The following is a 26,372-nucleotide window of genomic DNA, read 5'->3' as shown; positions in this document are numbered from 1 at the left end:
TCAAACCTAGAAACAAAGAGGAGGGGATCTGAAAGCACGTGCAGCTATGTTGTGTCTCTCTTGGCCTCTAGAAAGCCCAGCTACAGAACTAAAGCAGGCCAGTGGAGAGGTGAAACCAGAAGCCAGTATGCTGTACTTGGGAAGATCATATAACAAGTGCTCTAAAAGACAGCATGCCTTGACTAAAGTAGGTGCTGGCATCACACCAGGCCTGCTCAACAGGTGTCTAACTATCAGACATGCACCAACGGGGTACCCCAGAACCAGGCAGCTAACATAGCCCATCATTTGGATTAAGTGGCAGAGACCCAGCTGCCAACCAGTAGAGGTGGAGTTCCTGGGCTCTGAGTGTAAAGAAGACTTGCCAAGAATCTTGAAGTTTAGGGTATTTGGGAGCCTCTGATATTAATGTATTTAATCTCAGGAGATGGGCAGGAGAGAGTGGGAGGAAGATGCAAGAGCAAAGGCTGCAGTAGAGGCAATCAGAGAAAGATATTGAAGGAGAAAATATGGTAGAACCTGTGTGCCGAGTACATGTTGACGTCATGATGTTAGCTGTGTGGGCTATGGACCATGCCCAGAGTGTGTGTATTTGCTCAAATACAGTAAAGACAGGGGAAGTTTATGACACCAGCAGTAAATGAAGAAGTGGTACCAGGACCTCAGGAATATCATGCTTACTGGGAGGGACAGAGATCATGCTGCACCCCTAGTGTGTCCACTGAGGCTGCTGACAGCCCAGCTGACAGACCTGTCCCTTTGGGGACACATAACTACCCAAGCCAGAATTTCTTAGTCAACAGAATGCTTGGGATCTCAGTTCCCTTTAAAAAATCAATGAGCTAAGCTAGTGTCGTAGAAGAAGCAGTCGAGGAGATAACATCATGACTGAGGGGTGTGATGAAACCATCTGGGGTCCAGGGTTGTAGAAAGCGCAGTCAGGACTTTCAAAGCCCATAATCTTAAGTCATATTCCCAGAGATGGTCCTGAGATGACATGAGCTCAGGTTCCCATAGACAGAGACTGGAGTCAAACACAAAAGGGCAAACTCGTGGCCCAAAGAGTTGTCTGGATGTGGCCTCTCCGTGCACACTCTGCCGGATGCGGCACGGTGCAGCAGTCCAGACAATGTAATACTCCATCGCTCTGAGGGGCGTGCATGTCTTCTGGCCTGTTCATGTGTGCGTGAGAGCTAAGGACCTTGTGGGGAGAAGAAAGCAGAGCTTCCAACTCTGTGTTTAAGTGTTGCCATCTTATCCCAGAGCTTCTGTGGGGTACCCTCTGTGGAGAACCCTGGGTTTCATTTCCCACCCATCCCCTACTTTCTGCTTTCTGTCAGCGGTAGAGTGAGAAGAAGCTAACAAAGAAGGGGCTTGGGAGTAGAGATCAGAAAAGGGAAGGCAGATTCCTGTTCCTCTTTCCTTCACTCCTCTGCCTTTGTCTCTGAATGTTCTGGAACACCTGACACCTGGTCATGGGATGAACAACCTGTTGAAATATGGTGCCCTGAACTCTTCTCTCTTTTTTTTTTAAGTATTGGTTTTATCTATAAATGTGGGGTGGGATGTCTGTGTGTGTGTGTGTATGATGTGTGTGTGTATGAGTGTGTATGGATGTGTGTGGTTGTATGGTATGTGTGGTTAATGTGGTGTGGTACAGGTATGTCTGTGTATGTGTTGGTATGTGTACATGTATGTGGTGTGGGTATGTCTGTGTGTGTGTATGTGAATGTGTGTGGTGTGTGCATGTGTCTGTCTATGTCTATATATGTGTGTGTATGGATGTGTTTGTGGCTGGTGTGGTGTGGATGTGTCCTGTGTGAGTGTTTGTGTGTATGAGGGCATATAGGGATGTATTTGTGGTTAGTGTGGTGTTGTGTGTCTGTGTCTGTGTGTGTGTGTGTGCGTGAGTGCGAGCACACGTGCATGTGTCCATCTGTGTATATCTGTGTCTGTATGTGTGTCTGTGTATGTAGTGTGTATGCACTTGTGTGTGTATGTATGTGTGTATATGTGTGTATATGGGTGTGTTTGTGGTTGGTGTAGTGTGGTATGGGTGTGTCTGTATGTGTGTGCATGTTTGCGATGTGTGCATGTGTCCATCTGTGTATGTCTATGTCTGTATGTATGTCTGTGTGTGTAGTATGTACATACTTGTGTGTGTGTATATGTGTATGTATGTATATAGATATGTGTGTGGTTGGTGTGGTGTGTGTGTGTCTCTGTGTGTGTGCATGTGTGTGGTGTGTTCATGTATCTGTCTATGTCTGTATATGTCTGTGTGTATAGTGTATCCGCACTTGTGTGTGTATGTGTGTTGTGTGTGTATGTGTGTGTGTGTGTGTGTACATAAGTGCAGGTTCCCAAAAAGGCATCAGACCCTCGAAAACTGACATCACAGGCTATTGTGAGCAGCCTGTCATTAGTGCTGAGAACTGAACTTGGATCCTCTGAAAGAGGATTGGCCTTAGCTGCCGAGCCCTGGCTCCAACCCCGTCTGCTCAGCCTCTTCTTACAAAGCACCAGCTGGATTGCATGAGGGTTCCTGCAACAAGCTTTTATCTTGATCACCTTCTAAGACCCAGTGTGGCCACACTAGGAGGTCATGAGGTCACACTGTGAGGTCATGAGGTCAGAGCTTTCACCCTCACCAAAGGAAAATAGGAAGGCAAGTTCTCAGTTAAGGGCAATAGAGACGAGCGGCGGCTCTCACTGCGACCTAGGAGGGAAACGACAGCTAGAGGAGTGAAGGACAAGCTGGATGCGTTGTCCTGAGAGGCTCAAAGCTGCCTCCAGGGCTGAGGGGCCCACACAGAAGCTGGGTATGGCAGTGCACACTTGTGATCTTAGCACTGAGGTGGAGGCAGGAGGATCGGAGCTGAAGGTCAGCCTTGGCTACTTAGTGTGTTTGAGGACAGCCTGAGCTACGTGAGCTCTTGTTCACACACTCTAACACACACAGACACACACACACACTCCACCCCAACACACTATACCACACACATACATACACACAAACCACACACAAACACATACACACAAACCACACACCAATACACACAAACCACACCCCAACGCACACACACAAACCATACCCCAACACACACACATACACACCACACACATATACACACACTCTACCACCCAGACCCTCACACCACATACAATACACACACACATTAGACACATGTATTTTCACATACACAGACACCTCCACATACTGCACACACACATACATACCCCCATACACACACCACATGCCATACACACCATATACAACATATCATGCACACATACCACACTCCTCCCCCATACCATACACAACATGCCCAACACACACACACACATACACACACACACACACACACACACACACACAAACACACCCATCATGGCTTCCCAGCTGCTCAAAGCCACAGAGCAGAACCGAGATCTCCCACAAGCCCCATGGCAGGTAACCATGTAGGCCGAGTTGCCAGCCACAGGCCACACGCAGCTGCTGTGGTTGACAGCAGAGCCCCATCCCTGGCATGCTGTCACCTCCTGAAACAAGAGTGAAAGTCACCACATCCTCAGCTCCATTCCTGAAACAGCCTCTGAACCATGCCCCCAACCTGTGGCCCTCAGTGAAGAAGGCCCATGAGGGAACAGAAAGTCTGGTGCCTGTCACTCCAGCACCCAGGTGCAGCTCTTCAAGCTACAGATAACCGGGTGACATCACCCAGCTGTTATTATCAGCACTATGAGTGTTTACTTAAGCTTCAAAGAGAGTTCCAGACTGGTATCTGGTGACTAAACGGAGGTCAGAGATCCTCTGACATCAGTCATGCCCAGCAAGGGCAGGCCTGGTGATGGTTGCCAGCTCTTGGTGACCATGTGCAAACTTTGAACCCCTTTCTGCCCAGTGCCTCTCCCAGGCTCCACGCATGCCCTGGCCATGAGGCAGTCCCCGATAGCTGCCAGTCACCCTGCAAACACCCATGTGGGTGTCACCTATTGTTTTCCAGAACATTCTCTCTGGAGTCCAAACATTGCTACATTGCCACCACCTCTTAGTGAATCTGCCCTTTATGACCCAGCACAAGGCACAAAAGGCATCAGACTGGTATTTCCTCTACCCCATAGGGATTTTTTATGGGGTTTTTATTTGGTTTCGCTTTTGGTGTTCTTCTGAGAATTGTCCTTTTGTTCTTCCGTTTGGTTGTGAAGCGCACTCTCCAAGGAATTCTGCTCAGAAAAAAAATATATATATCACGCAACTGTTACCTGAAGTTTGTACCTCCAGAAGGAGACCTTTACCCACAACCACATCCTCCCAGGAAATAACAGCTCAAAGGACAGATGAGCCCATACTGGGGCCCTACTCCTCAAGGTTGGGCTCTGGGTAAGGTGAGCAGGGACAGGGAGGCCACATCTTCATGCTGGAACTCAGGAAGAGCCTCATTGTCTGCCTTAGGCAGGGACCTGCTCATCACACAGCCCAAATGTGAGCAGTTATTAGATCAACACTCTCTGTACTACCACCATGGAGGGCCCACTGACACTTGCCCGGCCCTAGCAAAGGCCACCAAGGCCATGTCTGTGACTTTGAACTTTCAGTCACTCCCTAGTAGGCGAGGCAGTGCGTGGTATCGAAGGCCGCCATCTTTTACGTCACCTACCAAGGTAGAGGAAGTTTCTTGAGACAAGCGATTGGAATCAGAGTTCAAAGGAAGCTGGCGTGCAAAAGGAGCCCCAGACCTGCCCGTCACTATACCAGAAGCTCCAACTGCTTCAACTCACAGCATTCTTACTTGTGACGATGTGTCCCCACCAACTTGGGGGGTTACTATTGCCAGGCTGAGCTGGATCAACCGACCATCTCCCTGGTCACGCAGTGCATGTGTACGGAAGGAATAAAGAAGTGAGAAGAATGTGCTTTACAGCACTAAACATCTAAGGCAATGATGGGTGGGCACCAAGGACCAGGGACACAGAAGTGTTCTGTAGAGGAGTCCCGGGTCTCCATTGGGTGGGTAATCTCACCACTGGGCACATGGAATGCTCTTAGGGCAGATTGCAGATGGCAAAAGCAACAGCCTGCAGTCAGCTCTGCACTGCCCATGGAGATTCCTAGTCTGACTGTCCTAACCATGCATTCACCCTTCTGGTAGCACATCACCAACCTAAGGGCTAACTGAAGTCCAGGGAGATGGCCTCACTATCCATTATCAGAAGAGACCCTCAAACCCAGCTGCCTCTCCAGATCTGACTCCTGGCATAAGGATGCCCTAATCTGGGCACAGCCCCAGAAACCTATCCCAGTACTCTGTCCATTGACCACAGGAAGAGCTCCAGTTGAGTCAGAAGGGAGTCTGGCTAGTGGTAGGGCTGCAGGATCCAGCTTAATCCCCTTACTCATCCAAAAGGTCACCGGAGGGGCAGCAGCCTTAGGGGGCAGAGCATCAGTGTTGACTGCAAGTTTAAAGAATCCACAGAAGGCCACACAGTGCCTCCTGGCTCCAACCTCAGAAATGGAGCCGACCCTGACTCAGAGAGGAAACAAATGCTGACTCACCCTCCACTTCCTCCTTTTGCCCAGCTCAGCCAAGACCAGCGCTGGCTTCCAGGGACAGACAGGTGACCACTACTTGGAAACTTGCAAAGGGGAGCACAGGCCCACTCTGCCAGGCACCACCGGACATAGATTTACTACTGCCCCCATCTTCTGTATCTTCCACACAGTGCATGGCTGGTAATGGCGCTGTCCTGTCTTGTCCTGCCTTGACCTTGGCTGTGTTATTCTTCACTTCCCTGTTCAGCACACAGCCACACTTTCCAAACATCATGAATCATCAGTACAGAGCAACGGCCACTTAGTAAAGCAGGAAACCACTGCACGCCAGGCCTGGACAGAGCAGTTCCCTGCTCTGGCCTCTCTTGCCCCCTGCTCACTATGACACAAAGCTACATGGAGGTCCCGGAGACTGTTGCACCCTTGGGTATTCAACCCCTACACAATAAGCCCTTAGACTGGGCAGTGTCTTCCAAGTTCAGCCTCCCCTTGAGCTGGTTAAAGTGAAGCTGGTATCTCCCAGTTTCCAAGCTAGGGAAAGAGGTCAGCTCATTCAAAACCCTGACTGTTAGAAAGACAGCAGAGCTATCAAGCAGATGTGGGGCTTCCTCTTGCAGCCTTGCAGTTATGAACAGAGGTCACTTCTGTCATCAAAGCTCCTGCAGACTAGACCATGTACCCTCTGGGTAACATTCAGCAAGTTCCCAAAGAATCATCGCTAATGAAGCCCATATATCAATCAACAATAGGGACTGAGGAAATGGCTTAGTCTCTGAAAGTGCTGACAAGCTTGAGGATCCAAGTTCTAATCCCCAGAGCCCGCATAAGAAGTAAGTGAAGCACAGCTCGCAGTTCTGGGGAGGCAGACTGGAAGAGCCTGTGTTTGCTGACATCTGGTCTCTCCAATCTGTGAGCCCCCAAGTGCAGTGAGAGACCCTGTCTCAAAAAATAAGGTGGAAAGATGACTAAAGACACCACCTGTGTTGGGCCCTGTCTTCCCTGGACATATGCACACACAATCATGTTAAAAACAAAGATAACATAAACATGAAGTTTCTCTGACAGGTCATATCTAAGATAGACCTCTTATACTCTCTGTCCCCATGGCCTAGACTCTGATTATTTTTCTGAGTTCTATGGAGGAATCTCACATGGCCACATTCTCTTGAGCAGCCCTCTGCCCCACCCCCACACCGCCCCCCACCCCACCCCGTGTGGCAGCTGGATAGATCAGGACAGATGACCAGGGTCAAGGATAGAGACGGCATGGCAGATCTTTCTCCTCAAATACCAAATATCCAAGATGGTAATCAAATCCCAGATTGCAGACACTGTGAAATTAACTAAATTAGCCACTGCAGACCTTGGTTCTGGATAGCCAAACAGATTCAAGTGTCTTAAAAATATATAAATCACAATGTTCTAGCCCTTCAAGTCCGGAAACAAATTTTAGACCCTTAGAGATAATAGAAGTATTGCCTAAAAACAAAACAAAGCAACCTGTTCCTAGAGCTGGAGAATGAGATTAGTGACTAAGAGCACTGGCAGCTCATAGAAGACACAAATCTGCTTCTCAGGATCTACAAAGAGGCTCACAACCATCTATAACCCCAGCACCAGAGTCTTCTTCTAACCTCCACAGGTACCCAGCATGCACAGGCTGCACATACATATATGTAGACAAAAAATACCTCATACACATAAGATAAAAATAACAACAAAAAAAGATTCTGATATCTCATCAGACATCTGGGAGAACCAAGGTCCAGATGACTTACTGAAGGTCACACAAGGTAAAGCAAAGCCAAGAGAGCTCACAGCCTCTGGCTGGTAATTCAAGGTTGTTTTTATTTATCATAACTGTCATTGCAGTGGGTGAATATAGGAGCCAAATCAGATGTCCTTCACACCCTCTGAAGCTACTCTTGTGATGAGCCAGAATATTCTGCATCATGATCCAAGTAGATCCAAGCATGTGAGAGGATCTACTGAGTTACCTGATATTCTTAGTCAGAAGGTCATAAATTTCTTCAACAGGAGTTATGTGTTTAGGTGCCACCATATTTTCAAAGGAGTCCTTTACATGGGAAAAACTAAGACTCAAATAAATTAGAAAATGGCTATCACATTTCTTTTTAAGATCTCGGGAGTAAATTTGGAAGAAGGATGACTTCGTGTGCATAGTCTGTGCCAGCTACTCAATTTCGTCCTTGTACTGTAAAAACAGGATTGAATGTACACCAGCAGACACAGTCCGTACCAATAAAACTTTATCAACAACATAGTATAAACTCGGTCTAACTCAGGCAATTGTCCTGAACCTAAATCTCTGATTGGTTCCTTCCCATCACCTCAGATCCTGCAGATATCAGGGAACGAACCGTCACAGTGTCTCTGCCGGGACCAACCAAGGATGAGAAGTACAAGAAAGAATTCGTTTCGCTTTTCCATTAAATAGGACGAGTTCTTTGAATTTCTAATTGGAAACTTTCACACATCGCTCGAGGTTGCTGCAACTCACTTCCTGCCACCCGCTTACTGTGTGTTTTGAGAAAAACTGTGGTAAAGGCCAAGGCTGCCCTTTGGCCTCTGGTGGTTGTCTGGAGTGCACGGTCCTGACTCATGGGTATGTGCCGGCTGCTACTGCTACATTCTTCCCCCTTCGTATAAAGCTCTGACTGCTTTCATAACTGGGCCCTAAACTAGGACCTCAAGACCAGATGGAACACAGCTAGGAAGACTGCAGCTCTTCCTCCTGTGAGTAAAGACTGTGAACCTGGCAGAAGAGCTTTATCTTGCCCCCTTTCCCTATGGCCCAGAGTTGCTCTCTTCTCCCACAGATCTTCTTGATGAAGAGAGGGGGAGACAGGGCAACCTCCTTTGAGCTTCACCCAGCTGCAGTCAGTGGCATAGAGGCAACAGAGCTAGTCCTCACACTGAGAGTTAAGAGGATATGACATATCCTCACACTGAGGATGAGTTCTTCTGTGAATGGCATTCTGAGTCTTCCCTGAAGAAGCATCCTCTCGGTGACATGGAAGGCAGGGAGCCAAAGCAGGGCCCTGAGGCTATGTGCTATGGGCTGTTTTCCAACAAAGGCACATTCACTTCTCAGAGCTTCTGGACACCACCCATTTCTTCCCTTTTCTTGTTCTATCCGATGCTTTTCTCAGCCTTTCCATGGAAAAATCTCAGAGAAGGCCACTTCCTGTTTTTATTTTTCTTTTCCTGCCCTACTGGTGTACCATTCGACCTTCTGTCCTGTGTCAAGATCCTTGTCCTGAACTGAGAACAAGGCGCAGGCATTTGTCCCAGCACGGAGCAGCTGGCTCAGCAACTGGGAAAGGAAAAACCCAGCAGGCCCTGCTCATTCCTGCCTGCGTGCTTGTGGGTTAAGACAATGGCTACTTTCAAGCCCGGAGTCATTGGCTCATCTAAAAAGAAAAAGAAACAAAGAAACAAAAGTGGGTGCATGCGCAGGAACCCGGAAAAATCTGTAGGCAGTTAGTGGTTGCTTCAGTAGCTTAGCCACTGGTTGGTAGCCCATGCTTCTGAAGCAACTCTAAGGACACTCTGCCTCCCACCACTTAAAAAGCTGAGAAAGTTAAAAAGGAACTCAGCCGGAAAGGAGAACGGAGGGGGATGGGAGAGGGTAATGGAGGTGACTATGACCAAAGTAACATTATATACAGGGATGAAAATTTTTCAGTAAGGGGCTAGAGAGATGGATCTACAGTTAAGCGTACTGTTCTTGCAGAGGACCAGAGTTCAGTTCCCAGCACCCACACAGAAGCTCACAACCCTCTGTAACTCCAGTTCCAGGAAACCCAACACCCTCTCCTGGTCTCTTGGAGCACTGCACTCACACGTGCACATAAACTCACAAAGACTCATGAACATGCAAATCAAATATAAATTAATCTTTAAAAGGTAATCCAAGAGAGTGCTGTAATGAACTCATTACTGTATGAAATTAATATCTGCTCATTTTCTATAAAGCAGCTGAGAAGACTGAGAAGATTTGGTTTGAGGCTCACCCTCTCACACTAGACGCAAATTTTAAGTAAACATTTGTTTCTGAGTCCTGCCCTTCTTGACTCACTCACATTTGGTGCTGAGTGATCTCTTTTCCCAGCTGCTTTGCCAGGAGCATGCGCAGTTTCTTCTTTTGTACACCATGTTTCCCTGCAGCCTGGCTCTGCTTTGCTGTGGAGTTTGGAATCAGCAGGCACTGGCCAGGGATCACTTCCCAAAGACTGCTCAGGCTGCAGAATGGATGACTTGCTTTGTCTCTTCCATAACCACACCAAGCACAGACCAGACGCAGGCAGCGCCACAGAAAACACACCAGCAGAGTGGAGGACATCCCCCTACAGGCAGAAACTCTTGCTAAGCTGGCCGGGAAACCCCAGAGGGAGAAAGTAAAGTAGCCTGTGAGGAGTTAACCAGTATCCATTATATGGGGAATTTCCACCATTTACATCAACCAAGAATGAGAGCAGAAAAGCCACCAGACTCTACAGTCTGTGAAGGGTCTGCCTTCTGGGGAAGCAGCCAAGGGCAGCTGTCTCGAGGATCTCAAGCTTAGTTGGTGGTATCTGAGACACATTTTTTTCTTACCGGAAACAGCCTGTCCAGTTCTTCCCTTTTTATGGGATATTCCAAGTACAGTTTTTGTCCATCCTCTCTTGAGGCGGCCCTCTATAACGCACTAAACATCTAGGAGAAGGCCCTCTTGGGAGGCCCCAGAGTCAGCTACGCAGAGTCGCCTGCCCACAGGGGACACTTCTGGCCTCAGAAGCCCTGGTGACACCCTGTGTTGAGTAGACCTTTGCAGAAACAAGTCAGCTTTGTACAAACAAGAGGGGCGATGTCAAGTTCCCATAGCGGAAAGAGTCTGATTTATTCTGTTAATAATAGCAAAGGCCTTTGTTTTCCACCTTGAATTATATAAATGTCACCAGGAAGAAAAAACAAAACATTATCTTTGGTTGAAAACACTGTCAGTCTTTTTTAAAAGTCAACTGGAGAAAAAACAGATAGCCCTCAGGAAAAAAACTCTACAAACACCACACCTTGAGATATCTGAAGCTGGCCGTCTACAAAAGCCACTACAGCGTTTGCTTACCTTGAAGAATAGCTAAGAGAGAGAGCACAGGAGGGGGTGACCTTGGCCTTTCTAGGATTCTTTTGCTGCATCAAGAAAGACAAGGAAGAGGCGAGAATTCCTGGAGGGAGTCTGGAGAGATGGCTCTGTGGTTAAAAGCACTTGCTCTTCTTGTAGACTGGGGCTCAGTTCCCAGCATCCATGTGGCTACTCACATAGCTACTCACAACCATTTGTAACTCTGGTTCTAAGGGATCTAACGACCTCTTCTAGCTACCATGGGCACTGAGCCCATGTGGTGCACATACACAGATGCAAGCAAGACACCCAAACATGTAATTGATATACATATATATATATATATACATATACATACATACATACATACATACATACATACATACATACATACACATATATGCACTTAAATATAAAATTCACACTATAAAATTCAGGGCTACTCAGAGCTTTTTTTCTAAGAGGTATTGGTTGAATACTGCAAATAGAGAAGCAACTCAGTGTCCATCTTTATAGGAATATGTAAGCAAAACACAGGTGGACATCTGGTGGAGTCTTGTTTGGTCCTCAGAAGGAAAGATGTCTGACACCTGCTGCGGCATAGACTGAAAGGTAGACATTGCCCAAGTAAAATAAGCCAGATCCGGAAAGGGAGAGAGCAATGTGACTCTGCTTACATGGGGACCAAAAATAGTCAAATTCGTAGAGACAGAGAGCAGAAAGGTGGTTTCCTGGACTGGCAGGGGTGGGGGAGGTTGTTTCGTGGGTACAGTTTTTCGGTTTTGCAGAGGAAAGCTTCTAGAGATGATTGGCAAGGACAAATGTGAATGTATTTGACACCTCCTAACCACCCTGAGAAATGCTGATCATGGTGAATTCTGCGTCCTGTACATGTTACCACAATTAAGGATGGGTGCAGATTTAAATTTTTGAACAATCTTGGGATGAAGAAGGGTGAAAGACTAGATCTTGCCTTCCAGCGCTGAGACCTACTAATGGAACTTGCATTTAGGGCCAGACCATGGTCCTGAAGCCACACACCTGCTCTTCTGCTTCAGCACAAAGCTGGGCCTCCTCCACCTCCACTTCCATGGGGCTTAGGGGGCAGCTGTCCATACTGGGGGACAGCTCTCTGTGCTGGGAGCAGCTCTCTGTCTTGGGGGCAGCTCTCTGTGCTGTGGAGGACAGCTCTCTGTTCTGGGAGACAGCTCAATGTACTAGGAACAGCTCTATCATGGGGGCAGCTCTCTGTCTTGGGGTAGCTCTCTCTATGCTAGGGAGACACTCTCTATGCTGGAGGGGGCAGCTCTCTGTGCTGGGGGCAGCTCTCTGTCTTGGGGGTAGCTCTCTCTGTGCTGGGGGACAGCTCTCTGTGGTGGGGAGGACAGCTCTCTGTGCTGGTGGGGGTGGGGGGATGGGGGGATGAGGGTGGGGAAGGGACTCTCTGACTTTCCCAATAGCACAGAAGTCAAAGGAAGCAGCTCAAAGCTGCATGGTTTGCAGAGTCTACTCTCTGCCAAACGCCCTTAGTAGAGATGCACATTCTGACCACAGTATGTAGATGAGCCAGGAGTGAAAACCTGTCAGGTTCTGTCTGGCACATACTGAGAGAGGATAGAAGAAATATGCCATCCAGAACTTAAGTTCAGGGGTATCTAGTTATTTGGGGTGAGGTGGTCTTGACTTAAATCTCTCTGGGGACTGAGGTAAGTCAGCAGGTTACAGTGGCAGTAGCAACAGCATTTGTTCCTACCACAGGGCCTTTGCACATGTTCCTCCCCTCAGCTGCAATCCCCTAGGTCTCTGAAGCAACCAGCCCTTTCCACACCTGGATCTTGGACTTTCAGTCTCTAACCCTGAGTCAATACATGTCTGTTATTTAAGCTACACAGTTCCTGCTTCCCTCCAGCCACACCAGGAAATACATACTGGGAGGTGGCTGCAGATCCAAGTAAGCACGGCAGCTAACTCCCACTGGAGAGAGACTGTGAGGGGGAAAGGAGCCTGTACTTGCAAAGGTCCGTGGGTTGTGGCTGATGTACAGCCAGTGACTTGCTGTACACCTGAGTTGTCAAGTCTTAGATGTTAAATGGAGATGAGGCTCAATAGATTCCCCCAGAAGCAGGGTGAAGGGTGTTGCTGCTCCTGAAGGGCTGCGATGGAGAAGCAGGATGAGGAGAAGCAATGACCTTGGTTCTGTCAGGCGCACGCTGAGAGAGCAGTGCATGTTGAGAGAGCAGCCCCTGCCGGACCCTGCTCAGGAGAACACTTCCAGAGAGGATTAACTGAGTGGGGGATACCCTCCCAGAATGTCGATGGCACCACCCCATAGACTGAGGGCCTGAGTAGGCGGAGAGGAAGGGGAGGACAGTTCACAGGTGTTCTTTCTCTCTCCCCCACCCCACCCTGACTTTCTAGTTACTGCAATGGGCTGTTCTACTCGACATGTGCCTAACACAGTGATGGGGTCAATTCTCTGAATCCATGAACTAAAATGTACCCTTCATCCCTTCAGCTCATCTTACCACAGTGACAAAGTCTGACTTAATGTAGCCCTAGTATCTAAGACTAAGACACCTTCAACATGACCCCTAACAAAAGACTCTAAGTACACCCAAAGGGTGCAGGATTTTAAAAAACAAAAATAAGCAACATAGAGTTGGGGAGGTAGCTGTCTCCATCAGTCAGTGCTTACCTTGCAAGCGTGAGGGCCTGAGTTTGATCCCTAGAACACACATAAAAAACTTGATCATGGCGTCAAGCAATCAGCCCAGAAGACCCACTATATACCCTCCAGTTCCACTCTGTGGTGGTTTGAATGAAAATGGACCCACTTAGGCTCATGAGGAGTGGCACTCTCAGAGGCCTTTTTGGAGGAAGTGTGTCACTGGGGGTGGGCTTTAAGGTTGCAAATGCTCAATCCAAGCCCAGTCTCTCTTCCTGCTGCCTGCTGCAGATCCAAATGTAGACTCTCAGCTCCTTCTCCAGCACCATGTTTGCCTATCCAACACCATGCTTCCCACCATGACAATAATGTACTAAACCTCTGAACTGTAAGCCAACTATGACCAAATGCTTTTCTTTGTAAGCATTGGCCTGGTCATGGCAATAGAACCCTAACTAAGACACACTACCTCAAGTTAATTCAGCTTCACAAAATACAGGTCACCGTCCTTTGTTACCATTGGCCTTGGGCAGCCTGTCCTGGGGGACATCTCTAAGCAAGTCCGACTCCCAAGGTGTGTGTGCTAGCAGGTAACAGAAAGAACATAGCCTGGGATCTAGCATGGTTGGTTGAGTTCTCATCTAACACATGTAAAGCCCTGAGTTTGAGCTCTGGCATCACATTGACCAGACATAATACATATTTGAGGCCAGCCTTGCCTTTGTGGGACATTGTATGAAAATAAAAAATCAGAAAGAGGAGAAGCATCTCATCCTCAGTCACCTGTCACCACATCCTGAAGTCAACCCACCTTTCCCTATGGCTTCTCAGTCACACCTGAATCAGATGAAGGCCAAGGAAACCAACGGAGTCACCTCACACTCTTTCCACCCAGCTCCCTCCTGCTGTCCTTGGTGGTGGCATCTGTGACATTTATGTCTCTTCATTTGTCCTCACATTGTCCCTGCAGACAAGAGCAATGAAGGGAGACACTGATTCAGGACCCATATCCTGCTCTTATTGATAAGATGGCTGAGGGGCCACGTGTCCCCCACATGGAATAAAACTTTGAGTGGTCATGTGGACAGACGCCTTGCAGAAATTCACAGGGAGTTCTTGGAGACCTAGCACAGTGGCTGCATGGGGGGAAGAGAGTGCCTGAGAGACTGAAATATCAGCATCCCTCTCAGGGCTACATTTGTGACATTCCTAAGATGACCAGGGTACAGCTGTCCCTCGGCAGTTGTCCCCACAGGAGTCACATCAGCTGTCTCAAAGCCTGTATATATTCAGATCTTCAGAAATAAGAGACCCCAGTCTCTGCCGGCTGGTGCCTAGCTGCCCTGTGATGAGTCCTGGGTCTCATGGCCTGCCTCCTCCTCTTCCTGGGTGGAAGCCTCTCTAGCGGAAGCCAGGAGCCCAGCCGCCTCAGCTATTGTCACTACGCATCAGCCTTTCTTTGCACATATAACACCATGGTCTCCTAGGCTCCTGTTCCCAGTACCTCTAATTCCCCACCATACTCAAGCAGGACAGGAACTGGAGACAGGAAATAATGCAGAGGCTGTGGATCAGTGCTGATTAATGGCTTCCTCAGCCTGCTTTCTTATAGAACCCAGGGCCACCAGGCCAGGGATGGCACTGCCCACCGTAGGCTGGGCCCTCCCCTATTGATCACTGAGAAAATGCCTTACATCTGGATCTCGTAGAGGCACTTCCTCGGCTGAGACTCCTTACTCTCTGACGACTCTAACCTGTGTCAAGTTGACACACAAAACCAACCAGTAAGGAATTTGCACAACAAATGGGAAAGTTTAAACTTCTGTGTCCTTCTCTGGGTCTACTCCCTGAAGGCTTTGTTCTTCTTTCAGAAGTCTGGCCTTATAGCTCCCCCACCTACCTTCCAAAGCATCTCTGACAAGCCAGATACAAATGTCTACCACACCAGTACTAAGGCAGGAGAATTATCTCAGGTTCAAGACTATCCTAGACTACACAATGAAATCTTGCTCCAAAAACAACAAAAATAAACGATAGAAAAAAAAAACAGTAAACTACGATATAACCAGGCATTAGCCAATTAGTTTGTAAGGTCTTCTTAATTATTAATTATGATGTGTGTGTGAGAGAGAAAGAGAGAGAGACAGAGACACACAGAGAGAGAGAGAGAAAGAGAGAGAGAGAGACAGACAGAGAGAGAGAGAGAGAGAGAGAGAGAGAACATGCATATGAATAACTTGTAGGAGTCAGTTCTCTCCTTCCACCGTGTGAGTCCCAGGAATCAAACTCAAGCCATTAGCCTTAGTGTCAAATGTCTTATTCACAAAGTCTTCTCATAGGCACCCCCTACTAGTTTTTAAACTGGACAAGATAGCTTGTGTTTACCATCCCAGCATTTTGGGATCGTGTCCAGTTTAGGTCCAGTCTGAGCTATATAGTAAGTTCAAGGCCAGTTGAGGCTACAGGGTGAGATCTTGTCTCATAAAATAAAAAGGAAAAATATCCTTCTTTGAGCGAGCTGTGAGCTCTTTGCCCGGGAGTGGTTCAAGTTCATGGCTTCATAGTCTCCACAAGGCCCCTCCAGGATGCTCACAGAGTCAAGATCACTCTTATTATTATTATTATTGTCATTATTATTATTATTATATGTAAATACTGTCTTCAGACATACCATAAGAGGGTATCAGATCTTGTTACAGATGGTTGTGAGCCACCATGTGGTTGCTGGGATTTGAACTCAGGACCTCCGGAAGAGCAGTCAGTGCTCTTAACCACTGAGCCATCTCTCCAACCTCCAAGATCACTCTTTATAGATCCCCCTTCCACGGGCTTCCATAGGCTTTCTCTGCCTGCTACAGTTATGTTCATGGAGACTCCAGCAGATCTAACGTGCTCACAGCCTGTGCAATCTGCTGTTCTCATTGCCAGATGAGTTCTGGTCCTGCTTAACCTTAATGTGAGGCCCCAGATGAAATTCCCCCACCCCCGGCCCCAGGCAGCCCTCACGTTCCCCTAGTGGTCTTCGGTCCACGGCCACCCCCTTGTTGGAGCCTCACCAGACTGTGATGACGTGGGCCACACCGCAGTATGGTCAGCCCTTGGGGGCGGAAAAGAACGCCAGAAGCCACAGAGCTAATGGACAGCAGAACTTGGGCCTTGGGGCCTGGCCTCCTGAATCAGAGGCCATTGCTCTGTTCTGCAACTCATATTTCCGCCATATGGATCTACGCGGCTGTGAATACCACTAGTGCCTGCAGCAGTCAGAGGAACTTGTGCATGCACCCAGAAAGTGAAAATGACAGGAGGCCCCCTCTTCCTCCTGTCAGCTAACGTAGCTGGCTGGCTGACTACACACCAAGGTGCTGCGGCTTGAGCGTCAAATGTTCCCCATGGGCTCACGTGTTTGAACACCTAGTCTGCTGCTAATAGTGATACTTCATGAGCTTCTGGAGAGTGTGTGAGCTGGGCCCTAGCAGAGAAAGTACATCGCTGGAGGTGGGCATTGAGGTTTGTAGCTGAGGCCTGCTTCTCTGCTCCTCGGCCCACCTTTCGGTCTGCCAAAAAGTAAGTGGGCCATCAGACGCTCCTGCCTTTGTGCTTTTGCCTGTTTCAGACCAGGATCTGAAACCAATCCTTCCTCCATCCTGTCTCTTCAAGCAAGAGAAAAGGTAGCTAGCACCCTGATTGGCTCTGGTAACCTCCATGTGATGCTCTTCTCTGTCTTCTCTGATTTCAGCCCAAGGCTCTGCAGGCTGTGGGGTGCCGTACACATTCTGGCTGGACTGGCAAAGTTCAGTATTCACAAGGGTGGCTAACACCACCCTCGTACTCTCTCATCTCTAAGCCCAAAGACAGCAAAGCAGTCATAACAGCCAATGTGACGGTATGAGCCTGGGGCTTCCTCTGGTTAAGCTTCCTTTGCTTATGCACAGAGAACCAGAATTAGAGAGAAGGGGCATCCTCCAGGGTGCCTGAAGATGATAGGTGATGGATGTATCAGAGGAGGGACTCAGACTTCCCTGCCTGCTCAGTGCCAGAAACAGCCCAATACCGGGAACATCAGCATGTATTGCTATCCTTCACCTGAGGGGGGCCTGCTGTGGCTCACACCCTGAAATTCATAGTGTTGCCTCTCAGAGGGCACAAGTTTTCTTAGGAGGGTGAAAAGAGGGTCCAGATCAGTCTGCAGCAAATTAATTGGTTTTTCCAAATATTTAAAGAAAGGGAAAAAAAGAAAAACAACAACAATGGGAGGAGGGAAGAGCCATAAAGAACCAAAGGCGACAAAAAGAAGGAAAGAGAAACATTGTTTCATCCATTTGTGTTTCTTTGTTTTCAGAAACACTATTCTTGTCTGTCTTGCAGCTTCTCCGGTGGCTTTCAGCTGGAGCTTACTGAGAGAAAATGGAGGGTGTGGGGAGGAAGCTACCCCTGTTGTGCAAGTTTAATGTCCTGGGTTTAATCCACAGAGCCCACATATAAAAGGCGGGGGCGATGGCAGTCATTTGTCATCCCAGCACTAAGGAGGTAGAAGTAGGCAGACCCCCAGGGCTTTCTGGCCAAGCATCCTAGTGAGAGACACAGTCAACTGAGATTCCCCTGAAACCATGAGCCAAAATAAATCCTTCCTCTAAGTGTTTCTACTGGGATTCTGTCACATCACCAAGAGTAACTCAGGCATCTTGCTTCAAGGTTTAAATCCTTGCGCACCATAGGTGGAATGTGAGTTGTTACAATCGCTACAGCAGAGTAAACTAGAGTGTGGTAGCCTGTGCCTCTAACTTCAGCATCTGGGAGACAGAGGTAGGATAGGCAGAAGCTCAAGATCATCTTCAGCTGTACTGAGGTTTAAGGAGACCAGATTCAGTCACCAGGCTCAGGCAAGGAACACCTTTAACTGCTGAGCTGTCTTTCTTAAGCCAGGCCTTTAAATTCCTTAATTCTTTACTTAACAATGGCTAGAAAAGCGGGCAGTGGTGGCACATACCTTTAATCCCAGCACTTAGGTGGCAGAGGCAGGGAGATTTCTGAGTTTGAAGCCAGCCTGGTCTACAGAGTGAGGTCCAGGACAGCCAGTGCTACACAGAGAAACCCTGTCTCAAAAACAAACAAACAAAAGACAAACAAAAAAACCAAACAAGACAATAGCTAGAAAAACCTTCTCATGTAAGGTAACACTTGCAGACTATACACAAACATACACTAACACACACACACAAACACACAAACACACACACACACACACACACACACACACACACGACCTTCAAAGACCATACACTACTGCCCCTAGACAAACATAACCTTTTTACTTCTGACTCTGCCGCTCTCTCTTGAACTGCATTCTACCCTAAAACCTAACAGGCACCTGTGAAGATATCTATGGAGAACAGAGGCAGGCCCTGATATCCACACCCCACACAGAGGCTTCAGAGCCAAGTGGGCAGGAGACTGGGTTGTGCTCCAGAGCAGCCCTCTCTGTGGCCCTCACAGAGAGGAGATGCTGGAGACAGCTGGGTCAGGGAGGGTAGCCACCTGCCGCCTCCCACTCTTTCTCTGTGGATCTGTTTACTGATCCACAAAGGAGAAACAACCAATTAAACAATATGCCGTGGGTGGGTTCGTGGCATACCTGTCACAAATCTTCAAACATAAAATGAAATCTTTGGGTGTGGTGGTGCTCAGGAGGCAAAGGTAAGTAGATCTCTCGGAGATTGTATTTAGCCTGTGTATGATGTATGTGTGGTGTGTGTGTGTGTGTGTGTGTGTGTGTGTGTGTAATATGCATATAGTGCATGTGTGTCTAGTAGTGTGTGTGTGTTATATTGTGTGTATGTGTGTGTGATGTGTGTGATTGTGTGTGTAATATTATATAGTGCATATGTGTCTAGTAGTGTGTGTATTGTATTGTATGTACAGTATACATGTGTGGTGTGTGTTATATTATGGGTATGTGTGTGGTGTGTGTATAATATGTGCATGTGTATATAGTAGTGTGTGTGTTGTATTGTGTGTACAATGTACATGTGTGGTGTGTGTGTGTCTGTATAGCATGTGCTCTGTGTGTGTATATGCAGGGCACACATGTTGAAGATAACTTTCAGGATTCCATTCTCTCCTGCCCGTCCCTGGGATGAAAGTGAGGTAGTCAGTCTCAGCAGCAAGTGTCTTTCCTGGCTGAGCTAGCGACTTCTCATTATCCTTATCCTTCCCAACCCCATTTTATAGGTGGGAAAACACAAAGCACAGACATACCCTGCTCCTTTCCGGAGGTTGCTAAACCATACCAAAGCAGATCCTGGATTTGAACCCAGAAACCCTGGTTCCCTCTGGTCAATATTCATGTTGCCTCCCATTGTTTAAAAACAAAAAACAAACAAACAAACAAACAAAAAACAAAACAAAAAAAAACCAACTCCAAAACTGAAAGCAAAGGCCTAAAACCTAACTTGCTGGCTCAGTTCCTCATCGTGGGGGGTGGTAGGAAATGGGCCAAGCCCTCTGAGACATGGGGAGCTCCCCTAAGAGCATGCAGCTCCCATAAACTGTGATGTTTGTCCTACGGTGCCCCTGATCCGTGAGAAGACAAGGGCAAAGGGCAGAGCACCTCAGTTGTTGCCACGCATCTCCAGAACCACTAAACCGTCTCTCCAATAGTCTGATTCTGGATTTCCACAGGGACAGATCACCCATCAGGACCAGTGCCTATAGGCTATTGCCAGAGAAGCACAGAGGAGGCTCATCTGGGGAGAACCAGCTAGAAACAGTGAACCAGAAGAGAGAAAGGAAGTCAGGGGACGCTGGAACCCCAGCACCAGAGCAGATCTTAGTCCTGGCCAGGGCTCCGGAAAGTGTGGGAGGTGGGGACCAAAAGGAACCATGCCAAAAGGTACCAGTGCCCCCAAAGAGGGTAAGATTCTGGCTCCCCCAGATGTTGGCAGCCCAGGAAGATTCTAGGCGCAGAGCCTACCTGGGCTGCAGAGACGGAATCTTGGAGCTCTTCCATGAGGGCCAGACCTGACCATCTAAGATTTTGTAAGTGTGTGCGCATTCACGTGTGTGAGCATACATGAGAAGGATCTTATGTCCTTGCATGTGTATGGAGGCCAGAGGCTGATATTAGGTATCTTCCTAGTCCACTCCCCGCCCATTAGTCAAGACAGTCTCTCACTGATCATAGATCTTACCAGCTGGCTGGACTCAGACTCTCTCACCAACAAGCCCCAGGTACTTTCCTGCCTCAGCCTCCCCAGCACCAGGATTGCAGACAGGTGTGTGTCACCACACACAGCTTTGTATGTGGGCACAGGGGATCTGAACTCAGGGCCTTAAGCTTGTGGGGTAAACACTTCATTGAGCATCTTGTCAGCCCATCTTTCCCAATGTCTCTACTGCAACCAAACCCACAAAAGAGAAAATAGAAACATATGAGAAACATACCATCTTAGCATAACATTCTAGAAAATACTGTTCAATGGTAGGAAATACACATTGCTACAGCACTGTCTCCATAAAACAACCAGTCTCTCAATTAGCTGCTGTCATCGTGAAACAATCATTCCCCCCCCCACCCCCTAAACTGTACCTCTCCCCTACTCTGAAGTTTCTAGTATCTTTTTTTTTAAGAACCCAAGATTTAATCAGGCAAGGTAACTCAAACCTGTAATCTCAATTTTGAGAGGCAAGAAGATGGGGGCAAATTTGAGACCAGCCTGGACTACATAGTGAAACTTTGTCTCAAAAAGTATCAAATTAAATTAAATTCCAAATGAAGGTGCTAAGGAAACAGCTTAGTCTATAAAGTGTTTGCTATGTAAGAAGGAGGACCCATGTCTGATCCCCAGAGCCCAAATTTAAAAGCAAGGCATGGTGGCTCCACTTGTAAGCTTCCAACTGGGGAGGAACAGACAGCTGCCTCCCACCCCACCCCCGGGGGCTTAGGGGCCATCCAGTCTGTCCCACTCAGTAAGTTCCAGCCTAGTGAGAGATCCTATCTCAAATAAGGTGACAGAACAACTGTATGTATGAGGGACTGATTAGCCTCTGGGTCCCACATTCATACATACATACACAGCTGTGTGCACAAACAGGAACATCTGAATGCATGCACACGCACAAAATTGAGAAGGAACAAACTATAAAGACTGCCTTGCCGGGTGGTGGTTGTGCACACCTGTAATCCCAGCACTCTGGGAGGCAGAGGCAGGCGGATTTCTGAGTTCGAGGCCAGCCTGGTCTACAGAGTGAGTTCCAGGACTGCCAGGGCTATACAGAGAAACCCTGTCTCGAAAAAAACTAAATCCAAAAACAAAAAAACAAACAACAAAAAAGACTGCCTCACCAAGGGGCTCCCACCCTGAAGGATGCTCAGGGAAGCATTTTTCTATGTTTTTCCCCCTCAAGTTAAGAGGTAGAGAAGATGCCCAAAACTTTGGCTTTCCAAACCAGAAAGACTGGGTGTCTCACAGAAAGCAGAAGGTTTTGATGTAGTCCCACGGGCAGCTGGGGTTCCCCCACCCCTACCCTCAGCTTCTTCCTCTCTCTCTCACCCCCTCCATGTCCCTCTTTCAGTGGGTTGGGTGGAATGCGAGGCCTCTCTGTTTTGCAGTCTGAAGGAAGCCCCCATTTCTCTGCATAGAAGGTCTAGAAAGAGCTCCTGAGGAGTGGATGCGAGCCACCCCTCATCAGAGGTTCGGATTCAGAGTGAAGGCTCCAGGACACCCACACACCAGGATCAAGCCCTCTTAGAGTCTGTGGCCCAGTGCCGGCACTCGAGATTCTGTTCGGGTCCCTCTGAAGCCCTCGTCTGCACCTGCCAGCTTCTCAGACAGAAGTCACACCGTACAGTGAAGCATAGAAAACAGAAAGCCGTTAGCCCCCAGTGAATGTTATTTTTAATGAAAGTGGTACGTTTTGAGTCACAGTGTTAAAACCAGGTCAGAAATGAATCATCAGAGAATCAACCACAAAGTCCCCTGGAGGTGACTGCAGATGACTGCCCTGTCACCAGCTCTACACACACCTCCTTGAGATGCTGTCACGCGGAGCCAGTATGGGGCCACTGGGTGCCATGTCAGCTCAAAAGATGTTATGTTGTCACCAATGGGATTCCCCAGCCTGGTGATGCGGTGGTCCCACCCACACAAGGAAGCTGCCATCATCCAGATAGGCCTATGATTACATCATCCTGCTGGCTTCCAAGTAGTGCGTCTGATGGTGGAAAGAGATAGAGGGACCTGTTTCTCCCTGACCCAGACTCTGCCTCGTGCCCATATCTCCTCCTGGCTATGGAGAGGCAGTCCAGGGGCTGAGAAATAGCTCCATCAGCAAAGTGGTTGCTACGCAAGCATGAGGACCTGACTTTGATCCCCAGCACCTACATAAAACAGCTGAGCATGGTGGCTTGTGCTTGCAGTCTCAGCCCTGGAAAAGCAGAGACAGGTGGAAGGAGAGGCAGGCAGATCCCTGGGGTTCACCAGCTTAACCTAATAGGCAAACCCAAGCATTTGAGAAACCACACTTCAAAAAAAAAGTGGAGGGTTCCTAAAGAACAATGTTCAAGGATGGTCTCTGGCCTCCAAACACACATGCACACATATGCATGTACCTGGGCATACACAAGATACCCAGATGAACATATATATTCATATACACATACATGCATACTCACATACATATACACACTCATACATACATATACACTCACACATATATACTCACACAAATACAAACACACTCACACATACATACTCACAAATACACATGCATACACATTCACACATACTCACACACTCAAACACATATACACTCACACATACATATTCACACAAATACACACATATACACACTCACACATACATACACAAATACACACATATACATACATACTCATACATACTCACACAAACACACACATACATACACACTCACACATACATACACAAATACACACACATACAGACACACTCACACAGACACACTCACATATACAAACTCACACAAATACACATACAGACACACTCACACATACAAACTCACACAAATACGCACACATACTCACACATACACACGCTCACACAAATATACATACATACTCACACACACATACACACACTCACACACAGGGCAGCTCAGAATGGGCTGCTGTGCTGAGTAATTTTATGTACCTGACAAAAGCTAGAGTCATTTATCTGAGAAGATGGAACTCCAATTGAGAAATGACTCTATAAGACTGGGCTGTAGGCAAGTCAGTAGAACATTTTCTTAGTGAATGATGTGGGAGGGCCCAGCTGATTTTCCTGAACTGGTGCTCCTGGGTTTTATAAGAAAGCAGGCTAAGCCAGCCGTGGAGAACAAGCCAATAATTTGCTCGCCCCCATGTCCTCTGCACCAGCTCCTGTCTCCAGGTTCCTTCCCTGTTTAACTTCCTGTCCTGACTTCCTTCAGCAATGGATGGGATGTGGAAACATAAGGCAAATTAACCCTTTCCTCCCCAACTTGCTTCTGGGTATGGCAATAGTGACCCCATAGATGGTTGGAAGAGCACAGTTGGAACATAGAAGACCTGAGCTGAGCCCAAGGAACCTGGCAAAGCACCAACCTCATCAGCCCAGGTCAGAGGCATTGCGGCCCATCTAGCACTGGAAATACTGGGATTATTGGAACAGCAGCAGTGGCCAGAGGGTTAATCCATTGAGTCAGGGTTTATGTGTGTATGTGTGAGTGTGTGAATGAGTATGTGTGTAAGTGTGTGAGTGTGTATGTGTGTGAGTGTGTGTGAGTGTGTGTGTGTGAGTATGTGTGTGAGTGTGTATCCACACAAGTACACTCTGTCAACACTACAGAGGACCCTCCTGCTGCCATAGTGTGTTGTGGGTGCAATAGAACCATCTATCGGTAGCCTTGCCCTAAGGTCCTTGTAAGGTCACCTGGTGAAGAGAGTGGGCATCCTTGTTTTTGGGAAGTATCCAAAGCAGAATCCGCTGTATCACAACAAGTAGAGAAAACAAAACCTGACAACACAGGAGATGGGGGCCGACCCTACAGGACAGTGAGCCACTAGCCAGTCTAGCAACCTGGTCACCTGGAAACTCTGAACCTTGAAGGCTAGATCTACCGGGGATTGGGGTGGGGGAACTGTTTGCTGTACAGAAAAGACTTCACAGTGTGGGCTAAGGCGTGTGACAAGAAGATTTCCCACAGAAGATGATGAGCTCATTATATCTGCCAAAGCCAAGCCTAGTGATGCCAGACTGCCAACTACTTGGGAGGCTGAGGCAGGAGGATGGCAACTCCAAAATCAGCCTGAGAAAATTAGTGTTTCAAAATAAAAAGTGGAAAGAGAGCTAGGGATACAACACAATGGCAGGAGACTTGCCTTGCATGTGTGAGACCCCGGGTTCAAGCCCTACAACCGACACAGGGACACTGCTTAGAAGAGTCACTCAGCTTCCATATGTCACAGCTTCATGACAACAGTCAAAAGGAAAAGAAAAGCAGAAACAGAGAAGAGGCTAAGGACATGGCTCAGTGGCAAATGCTTTCCACACAAGCATGAGGACCTGAGTTCAGATGTCTACAAGTCACATAAAGCCAGAAATGGCAGTGACACACATCTGTAAGGCTAATACACTCATTACACAACAGGAGGTAGAGACAGGAGAATTCCCCAGAAGTTCGAGGCCCAGCTAGCCTAGTCTATGCAATGACAGCAGAGAGACCTGGTTTCAAATAAAGTAGAACTGGTAAGGACTGGTTCCCAAGGTTATCCCACATGTAGTCTAACACACACACACACACAGGGGGGTAGCGATGGGCCAGCCTCTGCCCTCTGGTTTCAGATCGTTAGATAAGCTGAATATTGTCCCTGGCCACTCTGTTTCAAAGATCTCCTTCTAGGACCATGCTAAGGGTCAAGTGTCACACAGAAAACCCAAAAGCCAGTTCCCTTCTGTGGGAGCAGCAACAAATCACTCCTTTTTGGTGAGATCTCAGCAAGGGTTGAAGACTCCTTTCTGGACCTCTTTGAATTGGTGCCTCTTTGAATTTCAAGTGGTCAAGGCAGAGAAAATTTAAGAGGTTAAACAGCTCCAGCACCTGCCTGTAATCTCAGCATTCACTCAGACAGGGGAACTGCATAATTGAGACCAGCATTGGTTACAAAGTGAGACCCCGACTCAAAAGAATACATAAGGAGTCACATGGTAATAGCATGTGATTTTTGAACCTGGCATCTTCTGTTCGTGCCTTCCTGCAATGCTGCCCTGGACCACTAGAAGGAAGCTGGATGGGAAGCTGGTCAGGCTGTAGAGAAGAGGGTGCCCTCAACTTGCCTGCCAACACTACTTTCCAACACAAATAGATCTGTCACCCTAAATTTCCACCTCAACATAGTCCCAAGTGAACACTGAGAGAACAAGAGGTAGCTAGAGTGTGACCCTGAATTCCACAGGAAATAGGTTAGGGTGGGCCAGCCTCCCAGGCTAGAGCGTTGCTTGGTCCTCCCTGGCACTGCAGATAGAAAGGGGTGGGAGAGAGAGAGAGAGAGAGAGAGAGAGAGAGAGAGAGAGAGAGAGAGAGATGATTGATAGATAGATAGATGATAGATAGATATAAATAGATGATAAATAGAGACAGTGAAACAGAGATAGAGAGATAGAAAGACAGAAAGTCAGAGTGAGACAAACAGACAGAGAGACAGAGAGACAGACATAGATGATAGGTAGATAGATAGATAGATAGATAGATAGATAGATGATAGATTGATAGATGGTAGAATAGATAGATGATAGATAGATGATAGATGGTAGATAGATAGATAGATGATAAATAGATGATAGATAGATAGATAGATTGATTGATAGATGGTAGAATAGATAGATGATAGATAGATGATAGATAGATAGATGATAAATAGATGATAGATAGATAGATAGATAGATAGATAGATAGATAGATAGATAGATGATATGGAGAGATAAAGAGATATTCTCTCCCTTTAAACAACTGAGTTTCCCCCTAGCCATACG

At 47.6% G+C, this 26,372-nt stretch overlaps 1 long non-coding RNA gene across 1 annotated transcript; it reads right to left on the bottom strand.

The window, feature by feature from the left end:
- Positions 1-7,811: 7,811 nt before the first annotated feature.
- On the bottom strand, positions 7,812-10,067 carry LOC127671732 (uncharacterized). Its single transcript, XR_007974788.1, has 2 exons — positions 9,661-10,067; positions 7,812-8,988 (listed from the first exon to the last, which is right to left on the bottom strand). It is a non-coding gene; the product is annotated as an uncharacterized LOC127671732 (long non-coding RNA).
- Between the last annotated feature and the right edge of the window lie 16,305 nt (positions 10,068-26,372).

Source organism: Apodemus sylvaticus, chromosome 21 (assembly GCF_947179515.1).
Source record: "Apodemus sylvaticus chromosome 21, mApoSyl1.1, whole genome shotgun sequence".
Taxonomy (NCBI): domain Eukaryota; kingdom Metazoa; phylum Chordata; class Mammalia; order Rodentia; family Muridae; genus Apodemus; species Apodemus sylvaticus.
This window is presented reverse-complemented; position numbering and strand designations above follow the sequence as displayed.